The following is a 7,638-nucleotide window of genomic DNA, read 5'->3' as shown; positions in this document are numbered from 1 at the left end:
AAACGAGAGGCAAAAGAGAGAATGAAAGGTGACTATGGGAGGGTGAAGGTAGCAGGAAAGAGTGAAAAGACATCTAGAAAATGCAGTGGCAATGAGGCCTGAAAAGTGAACCTAACAAAGGCTGAACACTGGAAAGAAAGAGCTGAGAAGGAAGAGAGGAACAGAAAAAGGGAATGGAGAACGAGAGGAAAATTCTGGTCAAGGCACCCACCTTAAGGGTCTTACATTACATTGCCATTCAGTTATATTGAATGTGTCTCAAAATGAGTTTGCCATCAGCTGGAGCTTAGAAAACAATCATTTTGTTAAAGAGAAGTTTGAGTTGAAGTTGGATCAAATCTGACAGGGTTTAACCTGTAAAGAAAAGAAGGAAATGGAGCTCCACAGTCTGATGGCCACTTGTGGCCCAGTGTGATGGAAGCTGGTTATAATTCACAGCTTGGTGCCTCCACTGCTTTTCTTCCTGTTTCATCCCGTGATGCTCCTTTGAATCACAACTTACACAGGTTCCTGCGCAGGTATGAAAAAATCTCGCTGTCTTTGAGTTAGGATGAAAAACGGCGTGCATTTCCCTGCCAAGTCTCTGAGAGAAGGCAGTGTGAACAGATGGTGGAAGAAGCTGCACAGAAAACCTTGATTAACCTCACTGTGATGTGAGCAGGGAATCACACGCGAAGGCCTTTTCTTCCTGCTTGTGAAGAACTTCTACAAATAGCCAGTGGGGACACGGGAGCGGGGTGGGGACATGCATGATCCCTCTCCTCTGAAGTCTTGATTCTTTGAATTGGCGGCATAACCACCATTCCTGAGAACACACAGGGATATTTGAAGGCATCAATTAAAAAGAAAGAGAAGGTAAGCATGAAGCAGAGGAAACAGTGTGCTGGTAGATGGAGACTAGGTCCTGGAAGCCTGAATGGCACCAGAAGGTCACTTCATTCCGAGTTCTCAGTGCAGCTCTGTGTGTCCCGGTACTCTGGGGCATCTCTGGCAGCCACACTCTTTCTGGACACTTCCAGTGCCCAGCTGTGTGGGGCGCTGGAAGAAGCAGGCAATTGTGAGACATGGACCAGGGTAAGTAGATAAGATTCTCACAGGCTGACTTTTCCATTTAATCTCTCTTTACAGAAGGTTTTTCCCTAGAGAAATGAGCATCCCATTTTACAAACAAACATTTTCAGAAAAACCACCACCAGCTCTGGGGCTTCTTTGTGTGTGTGTATGTTCTGTCATACACACAGGGAAATAATTGTTGGAAAAGTTGTTCTTTTCAGGGGGCTTCTTTGTCTGGGCATTGGAGTATGTAATTTGTCTAACTTTCTTTGCTTTACATATTTGGCTGGGTGAATATTCCTAGAGAGTTGGATTTCCTTATTGGTCATGTAAGAGTAGGTCATTTTTATTGAAGAGAGTTCCTTTGAGTCTCAAATGTTTTATATTGACCTCCATCATTGACACGCCTGTGTGTGTTGGAGACAACAGTGTATATTGAATGAAGTTACGTTTTATCCAGCAATCTCAAACCTGATCATCTACTTCTTTTTCTAATCCCTTAAATAGAGCCCCATAATGTCAGGATGAAGCCCAGACTCCTTACTGTGGCTGGCTCTTCTCCTGCTTCATGTCTCTCCATCCTCTCGACAGCTGCCTGTACCCCGGCCCCCAAGGAAATCCCAGAAATCTTTCTAAGTCATGCTCATTCTTGCTTTTCTGCCAGCGCGCAAGCTGTTTCATGAGAAAGCACTCATGGAACACACCATCTAGCTGGGCAGAAAGAACGCATCCCTGTTACACTAGTTAGACTCATTCAGATTGCTAGGGAAAGAGACTTGTCCAGAGTGTTTTGGTGTTTATATTTTGAGGAGGCTCAGGAAATTAAGAAAAACAGAAAATTGTCTTAATCACTGCACTGCCGAACTCACAAAAAACAGTGATAATATTTGGGAACTAGCTCATGGTTCAGGATATAACATAGCTTATGTTGTTATCGGCTCCCCGACTAGTGTTTCGTGTTACAATGTCTCATCTATTTTGGTCTAAGCTTTCGCTGCCTGACATTGCTGACTCACTTGCTCTCTGCCTCCTAGGTTTGCTTTATTCATGGATTCTTCTTACTGCTTCTTTTCACAGTGAGTTTTTCTGCTTCCCTTGCCACTGTGTCTGTTTTCCTGTCTGTATGTTTCACATTCAGACTTCCTAAGAGAGGAACTCTGTTTGGGCGGGCAGCATCCGGGATGGAATGGCACCACGAGCCGAGCTTTGATTCTGGGCCCCCTCCTAAGGCGCTGGCCAACTGAGACGCAGTTGCCTTTAGGTCAGCTGCTAATCCTTGGTCTGTTCAGCTGTGGTCAAGGTAGCAGACTTACCTGGTGGAAAACATATCAACCTAGGATTAGAAGCATCAGACATGGGCCGTTCGTGCGTCAGCATAGTTAAGATTCTCACAAGTGCTTGCGTAGGCTACTTGGTAGTCAGAAATAATCTAAGACAGCAAGTAAGTGTCATATTAGTAAAATATGCAATGAGTGCTCTAGACCAGGCTGGAAGTGGCTGAGATCATTATGGTCTGGGGTGGACATTCTTCTCACAACCTGGAGGATACACTTCTCAGGATGGCTGAGATCTTTGTGAGACAGTCCCCTGCTTGCCTTTGCAGCTCCATTTCCAGCTCCACAGGCATTATGTTTAAGTCACCAGATCTCCCTGCAGCCTCTGGTTGATCAAGCTGCGTTTATTCAGATGCCACTGGGAAGAACTCTTATACTTCTTTAATTTTGAGATGAAGCATCATTTCTTTGCTGAAACCTTACCCTACCTCAGACCCTAACACCTTTCCCCCAGCCCTCTGCTCCTGCCTCTATAATAGCACTTAGAGCGCTGGGTTGTGCTTTTGATTGGCATGCCCGCCTTGCTCATTGGACTGTGATGTATTATTTCTGTATTCCAGTAACTAGCCCAGAGCTTGGTACCTACTACTACTGCTAGGACTAGCTCCTGTTTATTGAGTTATTATACTGTTCCACGCACAGTTTCAAGTTGTAGTGTTTTATGTATATTAACTAATCCTTTCAAGAATTTTCTAGGTAGGAGCCGTAATGATCCCCATTCTGTGTTTGGGGAAATCGAAGCACAGACAGGTTGAGACACTCGCCCAAGGTCATGTAGCTAATAATTGGTGGAGTCAGGATTCAAGTCAGGCAACTTGTTCCCTCCTTGCTATGCCCACTGACCTATACTGCCCCTTGGCAATAAATCTTGTAGAGGAATTAGTGGGCATTCAGCTAGTGTTGAGGAGATGAAGCTACTGATGCAGGTGTTTTGAGGAGAAGAAAAGGGAGGGGAGGGCCCTGTAGGAGAGGGAAATGAAGCATGCACAGTCACACCCACAGAACAGCAAGTCCCAGCCTTGGGGGACAGGCTGGACATGTTGGTTGGACCAGATGGTGGACACTTCAAATGACAAGATAAGGGGTTGGGCCGTTGGGTAAGGGAGTGACAGGATTAAAAGCAAGTTTTAAGAAGATTCATCTGGCTTCAGAGTACAGTGTAGTTTGACATGGGAAGAAAATAAGCACAGGGAGTCCAAGCATAATGAGGAGGTGACAAGCATGGACCTGGCCTCAGACGAATAAGCAGTTTGAGTCTCCGTTCTATCTCTTGCCAGCTGTGACCTCTCTCAATCTCCATGCCTCTATTCCTTCATATATGAGAGGAATTATTACTCGCCTCACAGGTTGCTGTAAGGATAAGTGCGTGTTTGCCAAGGGCTTAACATAGAACCTGGGGTGCCTCCTTTTCTTGTCTTGGGTCGAGGTGATAAGCGCTCTTGCCCAAGTGGTAGCACTGGTGAGACAAAGGACAGGAAAATGAGACTCGGTAGAACTGATTGATGGGTGCTGGGAAGTCGGGGCAAGGAAGGGTCAGCGAGTGGTCAGTGCAGGTGGTAACACCTGAGATCCTGGTTTTGTCACTAACTAATTTGGCCACATCATTCATCCACATGGCTGGATCTCAGTTCCTTCCCTGGAATGTAAAAATGTTGGACTAATAAATGCTCATTTTCCTCACAGCTCTGAATGCTATAATGCACAGCCAGGAGGTTTGGCATCTGCACAACTAGGAGAATATAAAAGATGCCCAAGCTCTGCCTTCTCCTTCACGGTGATTTCTCCAACCCCTCCACTTTCTATTAAGACCATCCTTTGTTCTCTGTCTGAGTTGGAAATATTATTGTTTTGTTTTGGGCAAATGACTCCAAAATCTCCGCTGTGGATGGAAAGTTTTGTGACTAGAGCAGAAGGTGAGTCAGAGATGGAGTCCTCTGGTTGCCCTATCCCAACATGAGCGTCCCCATTTCTTTGAGGGGTAGGAGCAGGTGGCTTCTCAAACAGTCTGTTCTTTCTCTTCCCTCCCTGCAGGCATGGCTCCTGCTCATCTTGGGCAGTCTTCACAGCTGGTTTGTGATGATGCTCCTCAGATGTCTTTCCCCTGGACACTCTTGCTGGGCATCCTTAAAGAGATAGAAAGTGTGGCCTGTACCTGGCAAGGTGCACATGCAGTCCCCTGGTAATGAATGTTTTTATATTGTGAGCACTTCGTTGCCTGCATTTCAGGGTGGGTGAAATGAAATATACGAGGAGTTGATGAAGCCTCTAGTGAGCAAGTTTCCATGGCAGCCCTCAGAGGGTCAAGTTCTTCTCCAAAAGAGAGTAGTTTATTTTCAATTAACAAAGTACAAAGAGGTCCTTTTTGCACATTTGCTTATGGAAACTTCAGATAAATTTCCCCAGCCCTCCAGGTGCCACATCCAGCGTGGAGGAAGGTCATTGACTTCTGTAACAATACAACATCCGAGACATGGGATGTTGGTGATATGGAGCACAAAAGAATGTTGGTTCTTAATCAAAATGGAAACATTATCAAATTGACCTACTAGCCGTTCATCAAGCACCTACTTATAATTCCACCTGCCAGAGATGGCAAATTTCCACTCTTTCAGAGTTCTGGGTTGAGTGTCAAGACTGGATGTCTACTTAATAGGAGAATGAATTGCAGCATTCTTTGAGCTGCTGACCAAAGATAGAGGTGTAATCAACGATCACATTAAATATTCTAAGAATCACAGCTTCTATGAGGAAGCAGAGGTAATAATTATCCACATATGCTCTATAAAAGAGCAGTCCAACATATGGAAATTTACCATAATGCATTGGAAAGAATAGGGAGAAATTTTGCCCTAAAATCCTGCAAAGTGAGATTCTATTTGACCCAGAACAAAGACTAGAATTTCTCCAGGTCACTAATTTTCTCTTCTGATGTATCCAATCTGCAGCCAAATACAACCATTGAGATACTATATCTTTTGGTTTCTGTATTTTTCCATTTTGGAAGTTCATTTCTTTCTCAAATATGCTGTATCATTTTATATAGTTTTGTATTCCATGCATATATTATCATGTTTGTCATTTCTTTTAACATGGTGATCAAAGTTTTTTTTTTCTTTTTAACAAATCTTGATCTAATAAATCCAATATCTGAAATCTATGTGCATCTGTTTCTGTGGTGTGTGATTCCTGATGGTTCTTGCTTATGTTCAGGTTGTCTCGCCTTCTTGTATGCCTAGTAATCTTTGACTGCTTGCTTGTCATTGCTCCTGAAAAATTATTTGTGAGAGTTCTCTGAGGTCTAGGTTGGATGTGCCTTCTCCTGAGATGAGCTATCAATTGAAACACCTCAGAACAAGTTCAAGTTTTGAGAGCCACTGACTCACAACCCAGACTCTATCAAATGAGGTGTAAATTTGTAAGAGGACTTGCCCCTAGCCACAAATATCCAATTGTAGATGATTTCCTCTTTTCTCCCCCTGCCCCATTTTTTCTTATTGCCAAAACAGCCCTTTTGTGAAGTTTCCAGAATTTCTGGGGAGAGGAGCAGGATGAGATCTGGTTGCTTTGAGAGAATAGCCCTTTTGGGCCTCAGCTCGGTGTGGAAGGGATCTCCCAGGACTCCTCACCTTCAGCAGGCTTGAGCCTGACTCCTGTCTCTCCCTGTCTGCTGCTGGTGACCTGAACACAGGCACTTGTGTTATTGACAGAGGCTCTCAGATCAGAAGCAGTTTTGTAGGTCTCATTTTTGGCTTACCTTTCTGGTTACAAGATTTCATCCAAAAATTAGCCTGGAAGTTCCCTGTGTCTTTTCAAATCTTTAATGTTTTTAAATTGTTTTTATTTTTACAATTTTATCCATCATTTTTCTTTGATTTCAGCTGAAAGGTTGATCTGAGCAAACTAGCTTATCTTTTTCTAGGTACTGGAAGGCCACCAGTGGTCTTTCAAGATGCAAGTCTATGCAAGCTTCTCCTCATTACCTATGACAGGCATTCTCAGAATGGCTCACTTGTTAAAAATTATTCACTTCTAGTTAGACCCTAGGCTGCACTTTGAGAAACTTCTGGGATAAAGTTCAAGCTGCTTAGGATGGAACACAGTGCCTCTTCCTACCTCTCCAGACCTGTTGTCTTCTACTCCCTTCTTCTCACTCCCACATTGTATTCCAACAATATGAATAAGCTTAGATGAACCTGAACATACTGTACCTTTTCACACTACTGTGCCTTTGCACATGCACTCCCTGTGGAACAGAACACCTTTTTCTCTTTGTCCCTGAGACAAATGCTTATCCATCTTTCAAAAGCCAGCTCAGAGGTCACCTCCTTTACAAAATTTTCTTGGACTGCCCTCTCTCCACGTGTTATAATTGATCCTCTCTTTGATGGTATACTTTGCACGTGATTTTACGAGTATTTTTCATACTATTGTAATTTCCTTTTGTAAGCTCCTTAAGGACAGGGATTGTAATTAATTCATCTATGCTTTACCCACCCCCCAATTCAGTGCCTGGCACATAGTTAATGCTCAATATATTTTTGCTAATTGATTGAATGAATGCAGCACACAATCAGGCAATTCAGATACCCAGCCCCAGCAGGAAGAATATTGCCATGACTTCTGACACTAATTATCCAGAGTTAAACTGAGCTTTACAGGTTAAAGGCACAGTCCTCCACGAGACTGCCCTTACTTCAGAGACCAGCTGCAAGTTCAGTCCCCACATCACATTCACATCTTAAGTGGATATAAATTTAGGGGTTCACACTACTACCTCAGGTCTAATAATTTGCTAGAACCACTCACAGATCTCAGGAAATGCAATGCTTATGATTATGGTTTTATTATAGCAAAAAGGATACAAATTAGAACAAACTAAAAGAAGAGACACATAGGGTGAGATCTGGGAGGGTCCCAAACACAGCTTCCATGTCCTTTCCCTGTGGAGTCAAGATGTATCACCCTCCCAGTACTGTGACAATACACAGAGTATTGTCAACCAGGGAAGCTCACCTGAGGTTCTGCATTCAGTGTTTTTATTGGGGTTTCATTATGTAGGTATGATTGATCGAATCATTGGCCACATGACTCAACTCAATCTCCAGCCCCTTCCTTTCCCCAGAGTCCAGGCTGATATGAGGTGGCTCAAAGCATCAAACCTCTAATCACACTGTTGATCTTTCTGGCATGGCTAGCCCCAATCCTGAGTCATCCTGTTAGCACAAGGTATCTAGGGGCCCACCATGAGTCA

The 7,638-nt window shown here is 43.7% G+C and overlaps 1 long non-coding RNA gene across 1 annotated transcript; it reads left to right on the top strand.

Annotated features, from left to right (window-relative positions):
- The first annotated feature begins 2,040 nt into the window (after window positions 1-2,040).
- LOC139085328 (uncharacterized) lies at window positions 2,041-5,544 on the top strand. The gene is made up of 3 exons (XR_011543611.1): window positions 2,041-2,129; window positions 4,071-4,300; window positions 4,419-5,544. It is a non-coding gene; the product is annotated as an uncharacterized lncRNA (long non-coding RNA).
- Window positions 5,545-7,638: the final 2,094 nt, after the last annotated feature.

This window comes from Equus przewalskii, chromosome 8 (genome assembly GCF_037783145.1).
Source record: "Equus przewalskii isolate Varuska chromosome 8, EquPr2, whole genome shotgun sequence".
Classification (NCBI taxonomy): Eukaryota; Metazoa; Chordata; class Mammalia; order Perissodactyla; family Equidae; genus Equus; species Equus przewalskii.
The sequence above is the reverse complement of the archived record's forward strand: the minus strand, read 5'-3'. Positions and strand labels throughout refer to the sequence as shown.